The following is a 23781-nucleotide window of genomic DNA, read 5'->3' as shown; positions in this document are numbered from 1 at the left end:
CAGACGGTTGACTTGTTGGTAAAATTTTCGAGCATCATTTCTGTCTTGTAACACCTCGAGTTCCTCGCACTCTCGCTTTTCTTGCTCCCGTTTTTTCCGTCTAAAAAGTCGCCTCTCTTCCATCCTTTGCTCCCTGTAACGTTCACACGTAGCACGCGTTGCGCCAGACTACAGCGTTTTTCTGTAGGCGGCGTTTTTTGCCGCAGCTGCGACGCGACACTCCTAGTCATACCATTGGTTCCGTGTGTGTGGGCGCTGGAACCCAATGGCTGTTTCAGCGGCAGCTCGCATGGAGTGGGATATGTGCGCCCAGAATCCGCCGGCGTCAACAGGGAGCGGGGTAGGTTGGTGGAGCAGTTCCGAGAGGTGAATGGAGTAGGTTGTTGCTGTCCGTTGTGATGGCAGCCTAGTGACGTCAAGCGTTCGTTGCGTGATGGGGCGTACGTTTTCCGCTCGGCATAGCCGCATGCGTATCTTGGCTGCGACAAGATAGTGGTCCGAGTCTATGTTGACTCCACGAAACGTACGCACGTCCATCACGCTTGAGGCATGCCTTCCGCCTATCAAAACGTGATCAATCTGGTTGCGCGTTTTTTGATCAGGGGACAGCCATGTAGCCTTGTGGATATCGAGGTGCCGAAATCTGGTCTGGAATCTCACTACCATGTTTCGCACCGCGGCAAAGTCAATCAGCCTGAAACCGTTGTTCGAGGTGGTCTCATGGAGGCTAAATTGACCGACGGTGCTGTCAAAGATGCGTTCGCGCCCAACCTTTGCGTTAAAGTCCCCGAGGATGATCTTTACGTCGTGGTTTGGGCAGCGGTCGTATGTGTCCTCGAGTCTCGCGTAGAATGCATCCTTAACAGCATCGTCCTTCTCCTCCGTCGGGGCGTGCGCGCAAATTATGCTAAGATTGAAAAAATCTAGCTTTGACGCGGATTGTAGCCAGCCGTTCACTCACTGGGGTGAAATTGGAGACGTGGTGGCGAAGTCTCCGGCTTACTACAAATCCGCATCCAAATTCGCGCCTCTCCGCATGGCAGCTGTAGTAGATATCGCAGTTTGCTCGCTTGGAGCAACCTTGTCCTGTCCATCTCATTTCCTGGATGGCGGTAATGTCAGCCTTTAATTTTTCGAGGGCATCCGCCAGTTGGATAGAGGCACCTTCCTAATTAAGGGTTTGGGCATTCCAGGTGCATATCCTTAAATCGTAGTTCTTTTTCATTTTGCGGTGGTCGTCAACATAAGGGGGGATCCTATCCGAGGCTTTCGCTTTGGCTTTCCATTGCATCCATAATTTTTAAAGCGCGATCTTGAAATTAAAAAATAATGTTAATATATTTTTTTTTTTTTATTCTTTATTTATTTACAATCTATCTATCTAAAGATAATAAGTAAATTATATAACAAATAGAATGACAGAAAACTTTTAATTTTTGACGAGTATTTACGAGATTATTTACAAAACTTTATTTACTACCACTCTTTGGGTGGTCTAAAGGGGTGATCAAGGGGGTGGTGCCTTTTCAGCCGTCGGCGATGTTGGCTATTGTCAAGCAGGTTAATGGCCAGCGGGTTACAATGTTGCTCCAATCTCTCCTGATACTTCAAAGCGTACCTTTTAACTTCTTCAGATACACTCGGAGTCTCAAGGTCCTTGTGGATGACCTGGTTTCTAACATAGTAAGGTGCTTTGGCTAGTCTTCGCAGAGTAATGCTTTGAAAACGTTGCAGCACTTCGATGTTTGAAGTTGAGGCTGTGCCCCAAAGCTGAATCCCGTACGTCCATATAGGCTTTAATATCACTTTGTACAGCAAGACTTTGTTTCTGAGGCTCAGTTGGGATCTGTAGCCCAGCAGCCACTTCATTTGTCGAAGTTTAAGACTCAGCTGTTTTCTTTTATTTTTGATGTGATCTGCCCAGGTTAGTCTTCTGTCAAGTGTTAGGCCGAGATATTTCACTTTTTTTTAAATATTTTAATGGCTTTAATTACATTTCGTATATACTTAAACATATAGGTTTTGATTGTGTTGAATTACCTATCCTAACATTTTGAAAAAGAGCGAATTCTCGACATTTTTCATACTCCGCATCAATGATACATTCCACAAATTTGAAAAAGTGTCCCTTTGTTCAAATTTTATTGCGCAGATTTAAGTTATATGCTTCAACAGAGCCCGTGGTTCTTGTTGATCGTTTGAATACCGATATGTTTTTAGGTCCTTCCTATTTAAATTAAAAGATGAATAAATGAGAGCATACTTTGGAAATGATGAAATAGATACTTTCTTAAGTGTAACGAATCACTAGCGTAATATTCGTCGGGTGCTGGTGTTGGGTTTACTAGTGTGGCGTACGCGCTGGCTTCTCCGGGCTTTGCTCAGATTGCATGGGGTTCAAGGAAAGGGCCAACTAATAGGACGCACCACTTATAATAATAATACATTTAAAATTCGCGTACATAAGGGAAGACAGAAAAGAAGTGCAATGGGAAGGTTACAATAAACAATAGTGAAAGAGAAGAGAAAGGGAAGGAGAGGAAGGTAGGTGAACAAAGAAGACGGAGCCACTCTCTCATGCAACACAGCTGATATTGTGTGCAGACGCCCACCCTACCGTGATCCTGCATTCAAATGCCAAAATTAAAAGTTGGCAGGATCCCTAAGAGACAGTGGTTCGGCTAACCTACTCCTGCTTGGTTATGCATGGTTCCAAATAAAAGTGAACAATTAAGCGGACATACTTAATTTATTAACATGTAAGAAAAGTGATTTGAATTTTAACATTACGAACGAAATGACAAGAAAAATAAATAAATAAATAAATTAACGGACAAACATAGTAAGTGTGTATGAGGCGTAATTAAAATAAGGCAAAAAGAAAAAAAAATAAATAAAGCAAAAAACAAAAAAAAATAATTAACCTATAAATATAAAATATGATCTAACATAAATATAATATAAATAATTATTTTTGGTTTTTGAAATTTTCTAATAATTTAAGAATTTTGCAAATAAACTGAATTCATTGAGAATGATGGAAAGCACAATGCATATAGGCAAACATTATCTATCTTTTAAACAAAAAAATTTCTGCGCAAGCAATTGATGAGGATCAGCTGATGGCTGTCACTCAATGCAGGCATATGTATATGGCCAGCCTTATAAGGTCATTGACCGCTGGGACTGCAGTAGCAGCTGTAGCAGCGCTATGGTGAGATGCACCAAAAGCTCTAACTCATATGTATCTAATTAATTAGTAAGAGTGAAACAGACTTACATACATTCGGCGACTCCCACGCAGAAAGATCTTTCCTTGTGTTAGTGACTGTCTGTGGTGAAGCTGTGGATAAACAATAACAATAAAGCTTTTGCGCAAGCGTAAAAGCTGGCTGCTATGAGCTGCTAGGGCAATTCTTTTGCAGGCAATACAGGCACAAGAAATTTTACAACTAAATACAATTTTTAAAAGATATTTTGCCTATATATGGTGCCTTATATGCATTCTTAACTGATTGCAGTTGTTACTTTCTACAGCAATACCGTGGTACTTGCATTATGAGTGCCCAAGAAAAGTTGTTGTTTCAATTTTCTCGCCACATCATAATACACTTACAACAATTATAAACATTCACTTAAAAATGCACATTTTAACTAAACAATTTAAACTAACAATAATCCAACAAAAATACTCAAAAACAAAGGCTGACAATCAGCTATTCGCCTTCTGCCGCGATGACACAATAAGGAGCAGCAAAATCCGTAGCCAGCGAATGAGGCGAGACTGCCAACGGTAAGTTGTTCTTCGACAACAGACGAAGCCAACCTGCTTGGAAGCAGTTCTCCGTTTAGCAGTGCGAGTCGGCAACTATCTCTGGCTACCGTCGTTTAGGTAGACCATCTGTTTTGGTGTACCGACAGCTGAGGAGGCCAGCACAGCTGCGACGAAGCTTTTGTTGTTGGCCGTTAGTCAAGCAGTTGTGTGTGTTGAAGTTTCATTTTAAATGATTTCTAATTTACACACGGGTTTTTTTATATAACTTATAACTGGGTTATTATATAAATTATGGCTGGGTGCCGAATCTAAAAAATAAATAGACAAAACTAAACTTAGAACAACAAAAACTAAATATACGTATAACAAATATTTACCCTAATCTGGAAAACGGCACTTGGTTTATTTACGCCAGTTGGCAAATTCCTTTAGTGGACAAACAGCTAAAAGTGGACGGCAAGGTGCACTTTTGTAAAAAAAAGAAGATGACCAGATTAACGACTCAGTATAACAATTATACAATGAAGTATCTTTGTATACTCACAAGTACGTTTTAAGCATCTGTCTACACCAACCACTTCACTGATGTACTTTTTTTTTCTATTAAAGCACATGCACTTTTCCACTATTTTTTTTCAGGTTCTTGCACATAACCTGCTAACCATTTCTTCCAACCAAAACCAACAACAAAAACCTTTTTTCGGAAATTTGACAATTAATCCTACTCAAAAGGTAATCGCTTGTCTATTTTGGTCTGGACTTCACACGATCAGCTGATCTAGCAATTAATGCTTGCATGTATCGTGGTCCACCAATAGATGGCGCTGTTTTTGGAGCTTTCAGTCTCATTTGTAAATAAAGCTCCGCTTCTCAGCACAAACCATGACAAGACATTGAGTACCATTTTCTCAGACTACAAATTATTTTATACAACTAAACAAATTAAATAATACAAATTAACTAGGACAATAAACATATAAATAAATAATATAATAAATAATAGATAGAAATATGTAGGTGTACAGAAAAAAGAAGAAAAAAAATGTTGCATACTTTTAGGCTTAGTCAATTTCAGATACGACAAGCGGCCTATTACACATCCCCCTGGCAAAATCACACTTAGTCGTTGTAACGACAAAGTGGGATACCCGCTTGAGGTAGCTTAATAGTCATTATGCGAAGACAAGCGCTTATTGCTTAATGTCCTTCGCATGGAATTTGCCTATGAACTTGCCTTGTAAATCCTCCAACTCATAATATGCGGAACCTAACTTGCGTCTGACTCGCGATTTTACAAACGTTGGAGCTAATTTAGCACTGAAACCTTTCACAAAATTGCTTTGTTGGAAGTTCCGTCTATACACTTCCTGCCCTACAGTGTAGTTGACCTCTCGACTACGTGTATTATAAACTTTTCGTTGCGTATCTGCTGTTGTAGTATACCACTCCTTGCAGCCGCACGAATAAGTTCAATTGAGTCGTCTCTACTAAACTGAGTAGTTCTGTCTTCCAGTTGATCCAAGCTTCTCAGAAGCGCATAAGTTTTCCCGTTGGTAACCATATGTTGCCCAAAGGTCACTCTATACGGACTTGATCGCACGGCCGAATGTGTCGCGGATCGAAGCGCACAAGCAATAAAGCTCAGCGACTCATCCCAATCTGTCTGATCAGGCTTAATATACGCCTTAATAGCAGCAAGCACTGATCGATTGACACGCTCTGAAGCATTCGCTTGCGGCGCGTAAACAGCCGTATAACGATGGTGTACCTCGTATTTTTGGAGCAATTCATTGAATTTATCCGACTTGAATTGAACTCCATTATCAGATACAACAACCTCTGGGACACCGAAACAATGAAATATGTTCTCTTCTAAGAACCGCACTACAGCCTCCGCTGTGAATTTTTTCACGGGGTGCAAAAATGGATACTTAGACAGATGATCTACCACAACAAAAATGCCAATATGGCCAGAACGACTACGCGGATAAGGCCCTAAAAAGTCCACATATAGTTTTTGAAAAATTCTACAAGTTTCTTCATTATGGCTTAAAGGCGGTCGCAATGGCTGATTTGAATGCTTTGTGACTTTGCAGATATCACAATTGCTGACAAAAGCTTTTATGTCACTTAGCATATTCGGCCAATAGTAAAATCGCCTCGCACGTTCTAAGGTTTTGGTGATTCCATTATGTGCGGAGAGTGGAGAAGTATGACATTCTCTTAGCACCTCAGCGATGAGATCTTTTGAATCCAAACTTTCCAACATAAGTCATCAGCAACTTGTTCTGCCGACACATGTTCGGAACGACGGTAAATGATTTGGTCTACTATCTTTAAGTCAGGCATTTGAGATAGCTGGGCCTTAACTTTCTCTTTTAGCTCTACATACTCTGCCGACTTGAATTGGATTGAGGTAGTATCTACTACCTTATCAACACTTAGCGAAGATAAGTCCTCGGTGTAAGTGCGAGAAAGAGCATCAGGTACAATGTTCTGACTGCCTTTCCTATGCACGATCTTAAAAGAGAAGGCTTGCAACTTAAGTGCCCACCTTGCCAACCTCGAGCTTAAATCAGCTTGCGACATTAACCATTTTAATGACGCATGGTCGGTGTGGATCGAAAACTCGTGACCCTCTACATACGCACGAAATTTCTTGACGCACATTACAGCTGCTAAGCACTCCTTCTCCGTAACCGAATAGTTGCGTTGGCACTTATTCAATTTTCGTGACATAAACGCAATTGGTACATCATTACTTTCGCTATCTTTCTGCATCAGCACCCTCCAACACCTGTGTGACTTGCATCACAATGGATTGCAAAGGGTTTGGAGAAATCTGGACTATGCAGCAATGGTGCTTTACACATCAGATCTTTAAGTAATTCAAATGCCTTCTGCGCTTCATCTGACCACACAAACTTGCGCTTCTGCTTTAACGTATCAGATATCGGAGCCGCAATACCAGCATAGTTATGAATAAACTTGTGATACCAGCCTGTTGTTCCCAAAAATCGTCGCACTTGCTTTATCGATTTCGGCACGGGAAACTCTTGGATGGCTGTTACCTTGTCAGGGTCAGTCTGTATCGTACCTTGACCTATGACATGCCCCAAGTACTTCACCTCTCGCAAGCAAAATTTGCTCTTCTCAACATTGATGGTGAGACCTGCCAGTGTTAGACGATCTGCAAGTTGTTTAAGGACCACTAAATGCTTTTCAAACGTGTCGGAAATTACCAACAAGTCATCCAAATATACGAAAATTTCATTTCGCAATTCCGGTGGAATGACTTTGTCCATAAGTTTGGTCATTGTTTGTGGCGCATTCGTAAGGCCGAAGGGCATGACCGTATATTGGTATAATGGTCTACCGGGGACAGTAAACGCCGTCTTCTGTCGTGCATTGGGTGACAAGGGAATTTGCCAGTACGCGTCTTTCAAGTCAATGCTTGATATGAATTCAGCTTTTGGCAATCGACTTAATATTCCATCTATTAACGGCATCGGATAAGCGTTCTTAATGGTCACCTCATTCACTTTACGACTATCCAAACAAAGACGAACTTTCCCAGGTTTTTGAACCAACACCACGGGTGCCGACCAAGGGCTATCGGACTCTTCAATTACTCCTAACGCTAACATTCGATCGAGTTCGTGGTACATCAACTTTTCCACCGCTGGTGACACTGCATAATGCCGCTGCTTTATGGGTTTGCAGTCCGTTACCTCAATATCGTGTGTTAGCCAATTGGTCTTTCCTAACCCCTTTTCTGCAAATGAAGGGAACTGGTTGATAACAGTGATAAGTTCCGTTTTTTGCGCAGTTGTCAACTCGAGTTGCTGCGGATCATTAAATGTAATTGAGGCAATGCTGCTAGTGTGAGCCTGGTGCATCAAAAACATTGGCAATAGCTCGAAATCTCTCCAAAACTCAATACCTAAATACAAGTCCTGCGACAAAGTCGGGACGATATAAAATCGTTGTGAATGTGTCTTGCCCTTAAACTGGACAGGAATAACCAACTTGCCACAAATTCGTTGCCTATTTCCATCAGCAGTTTTACAGCTGATGACAACCGCGTATATTCGGTATTATTAGTTAATATTTCTTCTGCTAACTTCCCACCAATGCAGTTAATACTAGCCCCAGTGTCCATTAACCCCGTTATCAATTTGCCTAGTATATTGACTTGGGCATAAGGACGAAGATCATCCGCGATGTCTACTATTGACGCTAACAAAGCTCTTTTTTCCTCATTTTAATTCGTATATAGTTCCCTTCCTCTGCTTATTACGAATACAAGAACTACAAACATTATCTAAATCTGAAATATTGGATCTAGCCGGGTTTACTTGAACTTCTGGTATTATTTTCGATACATTTATATCTTCTTTTACTCCGTGTTGGTATCCTTCGAGACTAGTTTGCGTGCACTTGTCAACGGTGCACGCCCATACGGGTTTTTTGGAATTGCACACTTCGTGCAACTGGGTCGATACGTGTCACGCTTTCCACAACCGTAGCAAAACACTTTACGTTCTGCTACGCAATCTTGGTATCGATGTCCACTCTTCCCACAATTCCAACAAGAAAGTGTTAGAGCATCCACCTCCAGATTCTCTGGCTCTTCAACATCATCCTCTTCATCCATTGTGGCTTGTACCGTGACTTCACTTACATGCCGTCTCGGTAAACCTCTGGGAACGGTTGATGGCATTGAAATGGTTTTCAAAAACCTCTCTCGCGTACGAACAGTGTGACGCAACTGCTCAACGCTGAATATTGGCACATACAATAATTCGTGCTGAATATCCGAGAGCAAATTGGCTCGCAAGACCTCCAGTATGGACTGCTCACTCATTGGGCTGTTCAAACAATCTACTAATGCCATAATGGCTTCGTAGAACTGATCGAACGATTCGTTGGCTTTCTGCTTTCGTTGCGAAATAGCTGTTCGAATCTCCCAATCAGTTCTGCCATCCGTAAACTGATTTTTCAATGCCTTGCATAAGTCTGCCCAACGAACTTCTGTCACACTTTTGTGGTACCTCCAGAAAAATTCACTCCCTCTACCCTCAAACAAGTTACTCGCATATCTTGCTAGCAACTCAAAGTCTCCGTCCAGAGTTTGTCGAGTCAATGACTCTACTCGATAGAGAAAATCTTCTATAGACATAGACGAGTGTCCAGAATATCTTAGTTTCCAATTAGCAATTATCTGACTAATCCTGTCGGGTCGTAGAGTATTACTCAATTGAGAACCTAATGGCGAAGAGTTGGCACCAACTTGCGGCGCTCTCGGATTTACCAACGGATTCGTTTCTAGCCGATTTGGTAATCCAAACAACTCTTCAAAGCTTTGATGCTGTGGACTTGGTGGAGAAGGTCTTGGAATAGATTGAATTGGTTCAGAATTGACAGCTAGCTGTTGCTGAACTAATCTCTGAAAACCATTTTCCATCACCTGCGATAGTAACTGCGTCTGCTGCACTAATGCTGCTGATATCGCAGCCGCAATTGTCTGTTGTATTTCTTGGCCAACAGCACTTGCTGCTGGCTGAGCTATTGGACTCTGCGGAGCTTGTGGAATTGGAGTCGGCTGCCTTGGCTGCGAGCTGGACCTACTACCAATACCTGTAGAATTTCCTACATTGGCATTTGCCGATGTGTCCGTCGCCGTGGCTTTCGCTTGCCCTCTAGTTCTCATAGTGGCACTTGAACTGGCTGCTTCCAATTCTTCAGCAAGATTCACAGAAGATCTTGTTAACACCGTTCGGCACACTGGACACAAATTCCTATTGTCAGTGCGAGTATTAAAGCAGGCGTGGTGAAAATAATGATTGCACCTTGTAGCTAACAATTGAGCAGGATGTTCGACCTCCTGAGTGCAAACACAACAAATGGTTTCACCTTGAATTATGGGACCTGGCATGATATGTAAGACCTAATCTTCAGAATTTCTGCTAATGAAGGAAAAATTTTCTACAAACAACTGTATAAATAAATAATAATATTGGGGAAAAATAATATATAAATAAATAAAGATTTAAATAAATAAGAGAAAAATGAAATAAATAAATAAATAAACAAATACCAAATAATAAATAACACACAAAAATAACTGAACAATTAAATAGATAAATAAATAATAATACAAATGCAAATTTCAACAAAACTGATAAACAACCACGATTCATAAGATATTTGGAAACCATGCAAAACTTCACAGAGTGTAAGTTAGCCTCCAGATTTTCTAATTAACCCACCTGAATGGATAGGACTAGTTGCTAGATAGGCATACCTTCAATTAGTATGACGAGAAAGCAGCTCTGAGCCACGATCCGTTTCAAACACTAATTGAAATGTGAATGCCTTAACAGCCACTAAAAGGGAAGTTTAAGTTCTTTTGTTCTTTGGTTAAGTTCTTTTGTCTTGATTTTACGAGGTATTACTTTCTCGCTAATAAAATAGACACAAAGAGACTAACCTAGTACACAAATATGTATAAAGACAAACAAAAGACTTGAATCACTGGATGTTATTGATTCTAGAGCATATATAATATTTTAAAGGCCATGTTTAGATTCTATCCAAAAACAGGCCACACGATTGGGCGCCAAAATATATTATTAAATTATAATTATATCTGTAACGAATCACTAGCGTAATATTCGTCGGGTGCTGGTGTTGGGTTTACTAGTGTGGCGTACGCGCTGGCTTCTCCGGGCTTTGCTCAGATTGCATGGGGTTCAAGGAAAGGGCCAACTAATAGGACGCACCACTTATAATAATAATACATTTAAAATTCGCGTACATAAGGGAAGACAGAAAAGAAGTGCAATGGGAAGGTTACAATAAACAATAGTGAAAGAGAAGAGAAAGGGACGGAGAGGAAGGTAGGTTAACAAAGAAGACGGAGCCACTCTCTCATGCAACACAGCTGATATTGTGTGCAGACGCCCACCCTACCGTGATCCTGCATTCAAATGCCAAAAATTAAAAGTTGGCAGGATCCCTAAGAGACAGTGGTTCGGCTAACCTACTCCTGCTTGGTTATGCATGGTTCCAAATAAAAGTGAACAATTAAGCGGACATACTTAATTTATTAACATGTAAGAAAAGTGATTTGAATTTTAACATTACAAACGAAATGACAAGAAAAATAAATAAATAAATAAATTAACGGACAAACATAGTAAGTGTGTATGAGGCGTAATTAAAATAAGGCAAAAAGAAAAAAAAATAAATAAAGCAAAAAACAAAAAAAAATAATTAACCTATAAATATAAAATATGATCTAACATAAATATTAAGAATTTTGCAAATAAACTGAATTCATTGAGAATGATGGAAAGCACAATGCATATAGGCAAACATTATCTATCTTTTTAAACAAAAAAATTTCTGCGCAAGCAATTGGATGAGGATCAGCTGATGGCTGTCACTCAATGCAGGCATATGTATATGGCCAGCCTTACAAGGTCATTGACCGCTGGGACTGCAGTAGCAGCTGTAGCAGCGCTATGGTGAGATGCACCAAAAGCTCTAACTCATATGTATCTAATTAATTAGTAAGAGTGAAACAGACTTACATACATTCGGCGACTCCCACGCAGAAAGATCTTTCCTTGTGTTAGTGACTGTCTGTGGTGAAGCTGTGGATAAACAATAACAATAAAGCTTTTGCGCAAGCGTAAAAGCTGGCTGCTATGAGCTGCTAGGGCAATTCTTTGCAGGCAATACAGGCACAAGAAATTTTACAACTAAATACAATTTTTAAAAGATATTTTGCCTATATATGGTGCCTTATATGCATTCTTAACTGATTGCAGTTGTTACTTTCTACAGCAATACCGTGGTACTTGCATTATGAGTGCCCAAGAAAAGTTGTTGTTTCAATTTTCTCGCCACATCATAATACACTTACAACAATTATAAACATTCACTTAAAATGCACATTTTAACTAAACAATTTAAACTAACAATAATCCAACAAAAATACTCAAAACAAAGGCTGACAATCAGCTATTCGCCTTCTGCCGCGATGACACAATAAGGAGCAGCAAAATCCGTAGCCAGCGAATGAGGCGAGACTGCCAACGGTAAGTTGTTCTTCGACAACAGACGAAGCCAACCTGCTTGGAAGCAGTTCTCCGTTTAGCAGTGCGAGTCGGCAACTATCTCTGGCTACCGTCGTTTAGGTAGACCATCTGTTTTGGTGTACCGACAGCTGAGGAGGCCAGCACAGCTGCGACGAAGCTTTTGTTGTTGGCCGTTAGTCAAGCAGTTGTGTGTGTTGAAGTTTCATTTTAAATGATTTCTAATTTACACACGGTTTTTTTTATATAACTTATAACTGGGTTATTATATAAATTATGGCTGGGTGCCGAATCTAAAAAATAAATAGACAAAACTAAACTTAGAACAACAAAAACTAAATATACGTATAACAAATATTTACCCTAATCTGGAAAACGGCACTTGGTTTATTTACGCCAGTTGGCAAATTCCTTTAGTGGACAAACAGCTAAAAGTGGACGGCAAGGTGCACTTTTGTAAAAAGAAGATGACCAGATTAACGACTCAGTATAACAATTATACAATGAAGTATCTTTGTATACTCACAAGTACGTTTTAAGCATCTGTCTACACCAACCACTTCACTGATGTACTTTTTTTTTCTATTAAAGCACATGCACTTTTCCACTATTTTTTTTCAGGTTCTTGCACATAACCTGCTAACCATTTCTTCCAACCAAAACCAACAACAAAAACCTTTTTTCGGAAATTTGACAATTAATCCTACTCAAAAAGGTAATCGCTTGTCTATTTTGGTCTGGACTTCACACGATCAGCTGATCTAGCAATTAATGCTTGCATGTATCGTGGTCCACCAATAGATGGCGCTGTTTTTGGAGCTTTCAGTCTCATTTGTAAATAAAGCTCCGCTTCTCAGCACAAACCATGACAAGACATTGAATACCATTTTCTCAGACTACAAATTATTTTATACAACTAAACAAATTAAATAATACAAATTAACTAGGACAATAAACATATAAATAAATAATATAATAAATAATAGATAGAAATATGTAGGTGTACAGAAAAAAGAAGAAAAAATGTTGCATACTTTTAGGCTTAGTCAATTTCAGATACGACAAGCGGCCTATTACATAAGCCTCTCCTTCTTAAAATATTTTGAAAAGGACACGAGCATCGTATCTAAGACTGTGGCTTGAGCTTCAAGAAGACTAAATGCTTCAACAATCTTGCTTTCCGGTAGAAGAGGTAAATATAGAAATTTCACAAACAACATATATGCATGTTTATTGCACGAAAGCATTTTCTCCAAACCAATAATTCTGATTGCATTTCTTTTACATGCTTGTGTAAAATGGAACCAGCAAGCATATAAATTCATATTTGGATGCAAATTTTCAAAGCGTTACTCATCACCTTCTCATAATCGGAAATAAATGATGCACCATTAATAGCCACTGCACCCAAAAGCTCGGTTTTGTTCCATTCAGATCGAATGTTACGTTCGCCCCATGTAAAAACCCATAAGAAAAAAGTCGATTTTTCTACATTTGCGAGCTACGTAGAAATAGCGAATGCACTTTCGCGATATTTTATGGATGTGACAACGAAAAAGAGCTCACCACTAAACAAACAGCTGACATTTAAGTGCGCCAAGGTATGAAAATAGAAAAATAAAAATTTTATTTTGATTATTAAAGCAAATTTTTATATTTCAGATGAGCCAAAAAAACACGCAAGCCGTCAATATCGTGGAGTGCCATTCACGAGGCTATGTAGTTCGAGTTATGGGAGGAGAATTTGACGGCATTGAGGTCTGCCCAAAAAAACACACATATACAAACGTATGTGTGAGAAGTTTTTGGCGGCAGGCTTCAATGTGGAGTGGAACGACGTGAGGACCAAGTTGGACAATTTGACCAAAAAATATAAGTAAGTTGTTGAGTTACAGTAATAATGGGTGTATAGTTATAAAAAAAGAAATGAAATTAAGAAACGAGGTCCAACTGGCGGTGCGTCATCGCAGTGGCAATATTTTGCCAAGGTGCACAGAATTTTGTCAGCGATGAAGTCTATAAATTTTGACGAATGCATCCTTGATAGCATGGATAAGCTATGATTTCAAAGACCTTAACCTTCAATAGTAATTCTTAACTGTTATTTTTAGATCCGGATGAGAATAAGTGGGATAGATTCATGTCATCTATTTCCAATCGTCGGCGCAGGCAGTCCAGTCCTGCGCTAGCTGAACCGTGTGACTCGAATGATTCGTATTTGAGTGATTCTAACATCATCCTTTTTGGAGTTGATGATGAAGGTAGTATTCGAGCGTCTCATGGTCGAGGACGCATACAGGCGGACCGCTATTCTTGAGTGCCTTGGCAACGCTCGTCTAAAATTAATATAGCGATTTTTCCTAGCAGTGGAGGGAAAAGACTCTATTTAAAATAGTGAATAGAGGAATATTGTAAATTAAATTTTTTGATTTTGCAAATATTTTGGTTTTGAAAATATTATTATAAGGAAATTACCAGCAATGAAGTGCGGCCATTTTTGCTTTGTGTTAAGCAAAAGCAACAATGGTTGAAAATTTTATGATTTTGTAAATATTTTGTTAAATACTTTTATATTGTTGATATTATGATTTTGTAAATATTTTGTTAAATACTCTTGTATTGCTGATATTATGATTTTGTTAATAGTATTTTGTTAAATATTATGATTTTGTAAATATTATTCTGAAAATAATAAAAATTTGAAATAAATGCGTTAAACAAACACAAATTCTTTATATTTTAATTATTTATTGTTTACAATGTAGGATGAAATTTCTGGTCGAATTAGTTCAGCGTCTCTATCGAAATCACTTGTTTCGTGTGCGTCTTCGTATGATTTCAAATTCTTCAAAGCCTGCAATTTTGATTGCGTGAGAAAGTTGTGCGGGAGGTAGTCGGATGACAGAACTTTACAGGTCACATGGCAAAATTCTAGCAATAATTTGCAGACCATTGCTTTCGACACACTAAACAACGTGCTCACTGTCCGATACTCCGCAGAAGATCCTACAATGCGATTGCAATCCGTTTATCGAGAGGAATGGCCTTTCGAAATGCGGTGTCTTTTTTGGCCAATCCACAAAGGCGCTCCATACGGATGGCAAACTCCTCCCTATTCATTCGAAAATGTGCTACAAAAAAAGATTCGCTGCTTTCTGGAACATCGCGCTCTCAAAAACACCCATGCCGTTGCTAAAAAGTTTTTTTTTTTTCAAATAATTAGCTTCTTTATTTAAGTATCGAACCAGTACAGAAAGAAACAAGTAAAAAAGTTACAGACGAGTGTGCTCGAGTGTGAGATACCCGCTACCCACTTTTAATAAAGGCAAAATATTGCGGTATCATTTTCAAAATATACCGAAAATACTTAAAAATACTAAAAATATACCAAATGGTATGTTTGGTTTATCAATATAGTACCGCATTCAAAATATACCATAGACGGCTCAATATACCAGATTGTCAGCCAAAGCAATTCAGACCCCTAGTAAGTAGCCGTTTTTGCCCATACAAAAGTATTTCTTTAATAACTTCCACAATTTTCATCTGATCGCAACCAAATTTTCAGGAATCATAACTACTATAGTAGTTATTGTATATACCAAAATTCGCAACTAAGCTTTACGCTTGTTATTCGATTTTTTTTTGATTTGCGGGGGCGGAAGTGGGCGTGGCAAAAATTTGAAACAAACTTGATCTGCGTGCAAACATAACAAATGCTGTCGAAAATTATAGCTCTATCTCTTATAGTCTCTGAGATCCAGTGTTTCATACGGACAGACACACAGACGGACAGACGGACATGGCTATATCGTCTCGGCTGTTGATGCTGATCAAGAATAGATATACTTTATAGGGTCGGAGATGCCTCCTTCTACCTGTTACATACATTTCCTGCCGACACAAAGTTATAATACCCTTCTACCCTATGGGTAGCGGGTATAAATAGTACTATAACAACACAGGAAAAAAAATGTTTATGTTTGGGCCAAACCTCATATTAGTTTAAGGAGTTTCTGAGAAGTTTACTATTGGGTGAACGTTTTGGCGAACCCTTGACGCTTCAATCGCATCAACGGTCTAGCTTGTAGGAGTCTCCTAGCGAGCCTGCTTCTATGAGTTAGCAACCTATCGCTATATCGGCTTGTGTGTCTGCCAATCTGCATATCTACAGAATATATTTCAATGCTAAGGGCAGTCAATGATGTTGCTGATAGAGCGGTTAAGATGATGCAAGAGTTTCATGGATTAATTACAGTTGAAGAGGAACAAAAGCAATTTTTATTACGCTGCGTACAAGAACACCGGAAGATTTATCCAGACTGTAAAAAACAAACCTTAAAAAGAAAATTTGTAGAATAATGTATTTCACATATATTGTACATAATAATAAATAGCAATATGTTTCGTATATATTTTAATTAACTCGATTTTTTAGTAATCTTCAATACCTATTTTGTACAGAAATTTAGATTGTTCGACATCAAGTCGGCACGGGTTGTCCTGATTCAATCGCCATAATATTTATTTTCTATGTTCATAAGGTCATTTGGAAAGAAAATAGAGGGTATGCGATTTTAATTTAAAAAATCCCACCTGTTACCTTGGGACACCCTAATGTACATGCGTATGCACGAAGACTTGGTTGCTGCGCTTCTCTTCTCTTCGTCTCACACACTCACACAATCGTGTTAAATTTGATTTGATTGCAATCATAAATATTTTACAGAATGTATTTTCAGATCGCGGTGTAGGGTGGATCCTCTCACATACCACGGACAGTTTGTAATTTGTCGTAACACCCTATTCTGCAGTACTTGGATGCGTTTGTAGTTTGATTTGGCAGCAATCCCCCAAATCTGCATTCCATATATCCAAATTGGCACTATGCAATGTACATACATACGTATACTGCTTTCTTTGCTCGAAGAGACATTTTTCTTCTTTTGTTGAGCAGCCAGCGCAATTTCTGTAGCCTTTGGCCACAGTTCTTGGTAACAGTTTTTAAGTGTGGCGCAAAAGTGAGTCTCTTGTCTAGAACGATACCAAGATATTTCGCAGAAGTATGTTGTTCCAGTGTCACGCCTTCGAAGTGAATAGCTGGAGTGGTGGAGATTAATCTTTTCAGAGTAAAACACGGTTTTTTCGTTTTTGTGGAATTGACTTTCAGATTCCACCTTCTGCACCATGCTGCCAAGCTATCCAGGTATCATTGGAGTCCGTTTGCAGCTTCTACTCTGCTTGGGGAGTTGTATAATTTAGCAATCTCGTCCGCATAAGATGCAATGAGAGCCTTGCACAGTGGGCGATTTGGTCTCGCTAGCGGCATTTAATTCAAATTTTCAAATTTAAAAAACCGTTAATATTTTTTCACATATCGATAGCAGATGCTTTGATTAGATCAGGGGTGCTCAACGCCTATACACTGAGTGCACTTTTGTTTTTGTAGATGCTCTGTGCTTATGGGTAGTGCGCCCATAAGCACCGTGCATATGGGCTTCGATTTGCATGTGAAACAAAAACAATTTTGCATGTTTCGTCATTACATTTCTTTCCGTCGTCACGCGTCGCTGACCGCAATGTATTTTGTTTTTGTTTTTTCCTCGAACACATGCACTGGAACTTATTCTTGTGCCTGGGTTGGGTTTTAATTTATTTTGTGGTGGACCACCGTAACGGTTATGTTAAATTTTTTGGCGGGTTAGAAAAATGAGTGATGAATTGGAGAGCACTTTTTTTTACCAAAAACTTTAAATGTGAAGTACAATGCGAAATATGCTTCGTAGTTCTGGATGTAAACACAAAATACAATCGTAATTTCTCTCAGTGCACAGCTGCGTCCCAACACAAAAGCGCCGCTACATAAGTACACGTTTTCTTGTATCTGTGTTAGTAAACGCACTGCCATAAGACGAATTTGAGCACCCCTGGATTAGATTTTTAAAAGCTTTTTAAAAGCTCTACGATCAACTGATCATTAGCTGTGAACGGTCAAACACACGATATGATTTTGCAAAGAGCTCTAGAAAATTCTTTCTTTTTTCGCGCATTGATTTCGAGTTCCTCGGAAATTTACAATTTTTAGTGAATTTGTTAGAAGTTTGGTTTTTTATTATATTCAAGGTATGTATTTTCAAAAAAAATCAATGTTTGTGACCGGTCTATAAATGTGTAGCTCATAAAACGTAGTGGTAATTCAATGTATTAACAACGAGTCCGGATTAGCGTACACCTGACTGTCGTGGAGTCTAACTCTTTTATTAGCCGAAAGTGTGAATCAGTGGCGTCCAAAATGTGTAATATTAACTGCTAGTACCTGCTAGCCTTCAAACTATGGTACTTTTTAGACACAGTGTTAGTACCAAAAAGGGATTTTTTTTTAGTATTGCACTCAGAAGTCATCCCATTTTTTTCCATCATCCCATCATTTTTTAAATAAAGTTTATATATGAAATATGTTAATTGAAGTTCAAATAAAATAAAAATACAACAAAATTTTAAATTTAAAAAAAAAATTGTTTAAATTAAAAAAAAAAATAAAAATAAAATTAAAAAAAAAAATTTTTTAACTTAAAAAATTCTATGATTTTTCTCTGATCAGTGAAAAAAAACCGACCGAAGACATCTATTTTAGTTTAGAAGTTATTAATTAAATGCCGCTAGCGAGACCAAATCGCCCACTGTGCCTTGGAGGGATATTCCATATATGCACCCATTGGGATGGGTAGGCCATAAGGAGTATGTATGTATAGGGAGTACAGCAGTGGTCCTAGAACACTACCCTGCGGGACTCCAGCTCTCATGTGGCATGTTGTAGAAAATGAGTCTCTAACTCTGACCTTGAATTCGCGTCTATCCATATACGATTTTAAGATTCCGTAGAATGGAGCAGGTAGCAGCATTTTTATTTTACACAGAAGGCCTTCGTCGATAAGATTCTGTTTCAGCTTCTGGTTTGCCTGTGTGTAGGGGGGCGTCTTCAGAATAATTAATAACACTTTTACTTTGGAATTATTGTAGATTTGCAAACTTTACAAATCACTTTTATTGCACTTGTTGAAAAAATACACTTGTTGTGCAGGCCAGCGAATAGTAGGAACATATGTTATTAGGAAAAAGCACTAAAAGAGGGCAGGGTGACCAACGTGAGGATAAACTAGATCAGTGTGACTGCGCGTGTGACAAGGTCACACGCACAGTATACTAGCTTTGTCACTATCGATATCAATTGATCGCGACCACACTGTCAGCTGTTTTGAGTGGTCACACCTGCCATCATCTGGCGTCGACAGCCTGGTTTATGAATCATCACAATCGTAGCCATCTTTCACTGCTTTGGAAACACCTGTACTCTTAGCATGACATTGAAAATGTTAGCAATAGAGAGTATAGCCTTCATTGGCAAAACCTTCAACGTGCGATGGCATATCTATTCCAGGTGTTTTTTTGGAATTTAATGATTTGATGCCGTCACATATCTTCCAAGTTCTCACAAGCTTAATGGGAAGTGACATTTGCAGAGCCGTCTGTAGATGGTGTTGCGTGATCCTGACCTGTTCCTCCACTTCGTCAAAATCATCATCAAAATCTTGCAATTTAAGAAAATTTTCCATTTTTAGACAACATACGTAACAGAGCTCCGTTACGCGTCATCGAAACAAATAGAAAATGTGTTATCTAAAAAATAAATAATAAGTTCAAATAAAATATGAAATTATACAAACAATGAAATAATCACATTTTTCATCTGCTTAACATATGTATATGTTACATATAAAAAGCAGTTATTTAAAGTCTCCGAAAGGGCAAACTTTAAATGTAGCATCTATTAAAAAATGCCTATTCTGCTCCTCAATATTGGCTTCCATCAAAGTAATGACCTTGTTGGACGCGAATACACAATAAGTAAATGAACTCGATACATACATATATAATAATTACTATAGTTGTTATGATTCCTGAAAATTTGGTTGCGATCAGATAAAAATTGTCGAAGTTATTAAAGAAATACTTTTGTATGGGCAAAAACGCCTACTTACTAGGGGTCTTAGTTGCTTTGGCTGACAATCTGGTATATTGTGCCGTCTATTGTATATTTTGAATGCGGTACTATATCGATATACCAAACATATCATTTGATATATTTTTAGCATTTTTTGTATTTTCAGTATATTTTGAAAATGATACCGCAATATTTTGCTTTTATTCAAAATGGGTAGCGGGTATCTCACAGTCGAGCACACTCGACTGTAGCTTTCTTACTTGTTTAATTTTGTATCGATGTTTGAAAACACAACTTATGTTATATTTGTATAATATTTTGAATATTATTGACCTACACAGTTGAATTTTCCACAAGCCGGTCGCATTTTTTGAAGACGCTCCTTTCGATCGCTCTGAAATTCGCCAAAATAAGTCGAAAATCTAAAAAAAAGTGACTACGAGTGAGCTCGAGCAGTGTTCAACCCCTGTGTACTCACGGTCGGTCGGGGCACCTGCTGCTGGACGACGTAGGCATTACCAGAAGAAGCATTGGCAGAGTTGACGGCTGCGAGGGAAATTGTTGTTGGTTCCAGTACAATTGACCACAACTACTGGTAAACAATATCAATTGCACTCCCACGATCAGCTGACGACGAGGGCTGCACCACCATCAGCTGCTCAGCCAGACTGGGCGCTCTGGCGTTGCCACAGCGCAAAGCTTAAAAAGCGCAAAAATAACTGCATACTTCCAGGAGGGCCTGTTGCGTAGCGGGTTATTTGAAGGTGCATACTTTCAGGAGCTGCATACTAATATACGCAATAAGCTCCGCTGAAAGAGTGCAGCTGCAGTGGCGCAGTGCATAAAGGCGCGGACTTCCCAGTTACCAGCGATCCTCGGTTCGAGTCCACCTGGAACGAAAAAAGTCAAGTACTTAAATAAAGTGGTCGAAAAAGCGCGTGTTGACGCTTGGCGCGATGCAGCGCACACCTCCACTACAACCAGTAGTGGTTAGTAGGCCGAAGTTCCCGTGTGGCGGCGGCAGCGCAGAAGCAACAGCATGCCATAGCCAAATGGGCGACACCAGGAGCGAGGAGTCAACAAGATCGTCGGCGGTCGCTGGGTCTGATCCCGACATGGTGGTCACACGCATCGTGCCTGTTGCTGGCCCAGCCAGCGAGAAGCGGTCAGTCAAAGACCTTCTGGAGCGGATGGGCACAGAACTGGACGGCCTCTCGGAGCAGTTCGCCTCTTAGAGGCACATAAACGAAAAAATGAGGAGCAAGCTCATGAGGCTGATGAAGCTGTAACGAGCGGCAGCGGAGCAACTATGCCACGAGACAGCTAGAGATCCCCCAACGCAGGAGTAGTACCATTTCAGGCAGCTCCAATTGAAGTTAAGTTGGCGGCAACTGGGAGCAAGGCAGCGGCCACACCCAAACGACCGCGAGACACGGAGAGCGGGCCGAGGAAAACTCCTCCCCCAAAGCGCAATAAAAATGTTAACAACCAGGTGCAAGGCGGCGAGTGGATAACCGTAGAGCCGAGGACCAGCAGAAACATCACCACCGGTGCCAAGAAAAAGACCAGCAAAGTACGCCCGGACGCGCTGATAGTGAGCGGGAAAGGTGAGATGAGCTACAGCGATGTGGTCTCTCTAGTTACGAGACGACAGGGCGGCAGACTCAAAGATGTCTCAGAGTAACCACTGCGCGCAGAGCTGCCAAGGGCGATCTACTGCTCGAACTTGGAGGAACAGGTCTGGACAACACAGACAAACTGCGAGAGGAGATCGAGAATGTGTTGGGAGACTGTGCAGAGGTGCGCAGCTGGTTGTCAGAGACTCGGACGAACTTGCAAGATTGTGAAAGCGATGGCGGAGCAAGTTGCCAGGTGCCAGGTAAAGAGCATAAGACCAGCTTACGCCAACACTCAGGCGGCGACGGTCCTGGTGCCTCCAATTTGGGCCAAAAAAATTGCACAGCTGGGCAAGCTGAAGATCGGATGGACGCGATGCAGAGTAGCCGAGCAGATAGCAGACTCTGCCCTTCGGCAAATGGGCGAAGTATCAAACGCTCACTATGAAGATTATGCAGCTGAACCTGAACCACTGTGCAGCGGCTCAGGACCTCCTACTGGAGTCGATCAGGGAGAACGAGGTTGATGTATGCGTTCTTAGTGAACCTTTCAGAACTGGTTTTGGAGCTGATTGGACGTGCGACCACACCGGCAAGGCGGCTATATGGGTTTGTGGCAGAAACCCACTCCAGTTTGGCTACCAACAGGCTGACAGTGGGCAGTGTTTGGGTGTACAGCGTATACCTAGCCCCCAGTTTGCCAATTTCGGACTTTGCTAACATACTGGACAGATTAGCTGCGGACGTGAGAGACCACTCACCAGTATTCGTCGCAGGCGACTTCAACGCTTGGGCAGTCGATTGGGGAAGCATGGTCACCAACCAAAGAGGGCGATTGGTGGTCGAAGCCTTTGCTTCACTCGACCTAACTCTTCTCAATCAAGGCTCGCAATGGACATTCAGCAGGGCCGGTACCAGCTCAATTGTTGACTTAACATTTTGCAGCAGTTCGCTCGCTCATTCAGCGGAGTGGGGAGTCAGTGACTCCAATACAGGGAGCGACCATATGGCCATTTTTTTGCAAAATTGGAGCTCGGAGCCACAGGTGCATCTTTGCCGCACCTCGTTGGAGGACTTTCTCAGCCAGCAAGCTAAACGTCGAGCGCTTTGCAAGCTCGCTGAGAGAGCTGGAGGTTTCAGGCGGCGCAGAACAGATGGTCGAAGCTGTCATGGAAAGGCTAGAGTCGGCTTGCGTAGGCTCCATGCCGAGTCGAGTAAACCCCTCGCTACGCCACACGCCAGTTTACTGGTGGAACGAGACCATTGCCGCTGCAAGACGTGTCTGCAACCACGCGAGGAGGCGCTATCAGAGAGCGCGGGGAAGACCCTCTTTCCTATATTGGCAAACAGTCATTAGAGAGAGCCGCAAAACTCTCAAAAATGCGATCAAGGAGAGTAAAAAAACGGTGTTTCCTGGCCCTGTGTGACACACTGGATGACGACCCATGGGGCAAGGCATACCAGATCGTTATAAAGAAAATCGGGTCACGGAGATCGCCACCACCACCAGATGATCTGTTGCGTGGGATTGTCATGGATTTGTTTCCCAGCGTGGAGGAAGACAACGCATGGCTGCCAGATACAGCATCCAACGATGGTCTGCCGCTGAAGTTGGTCACCAGCGAGGAGGTGTTAAAATGCGTTAGAAGCATGAAACAAACCGGGGCTCCAGGTCCGGATGGCATACCCGCAAGGGCACTAATGCTCGCCTGCTCCCTCCATCCAGAAGCTTTTTCATCAATGCTGAATAAGTGCCTGGAAGAAGCTGTAGTCCCGGATAGGTGGAAAACAGAAAAGCTGGTCCTAATTCCGAAGCCCGGGAAACCGCCTGGCAATTCATCCTCGTTTAGGCCTATCTGCCTCATCGACGTGGCGGGGAAACTGCTGGAGAAGGTGATCTGCACTCGCTTGGAGGAAGCTATATTGGTGAACGGAAACCTTTCCCCCAACCAATATGGATTCCGTAAGGCCAGGTCGACAGTAGATGCAATCGAGAAGGTAGTTGGCATTGCTTCCAATGCAATTGTTGGCACTCGCTGGAAAGGGGGCCAGAAGAAGTACTGTCTGATGGTGACATTGGACATCAGAAATACCTTCAACTCGGCCCGCTGGAACTGCATCTTACGGGCGCTAGACGCATTCAAAGTCTCACGGCAGTTGTTAAAGATTATCAGGAGTTACTTCTCGTCAAGGGTACTTAAATATGATACCAGCGCTCGAACAGAAGAGTACATCGTGACTGGAGGCGTTCCTCAGGGGTCTGTGCTTGGCCCGCTATTGTGG

General features: G+C 40.8%; 1 long non-coding RNA gene across 1 annotated transcript; it reads right to left on the bottom strand.

Moving 5' to 3' along the window:
- Positions 1-1898: 1898 nt before the first annotated feature.
- On the bottom strand, positions 1899-13558 carry LOC132797859 (uncharacterized). The gene is made up of 3 exons (XR_009633805.1): positions 13447-13558; positions 12958-13381; positions 1899-2227 (listed from the first exon to the last, which is right to left on the bottom strand). It is a non-coding gene; the product is annotated as an uncharacterized LOC132797859 (long non-coding RNA).
- Between the last annotated feature and the right edge of the window lie 10223 nt (positions 13559-23781).

The sequence above is a fragment of the Drosophila nasuta genome, unplaced genomic scaffold (assembly GCF_023558535.2).
Source record: "Drosophila nasuta strain 15112-1781.00 unplaced genomic scaffold, ASM2355853v1 ctg28_pilon, whole genome shotgun sequence".
Taxonomy (NCBI): Eukaryota; Metazoa; Arthropoda; class Insecta; order Diptera; family Drosophilidae; genus Drosophila; species Drosophila nasuta.
Note: the sequence above shows the minus strand (reverse complement) of the source record. Positions and strands in the feature narration are given on the sequence as shown.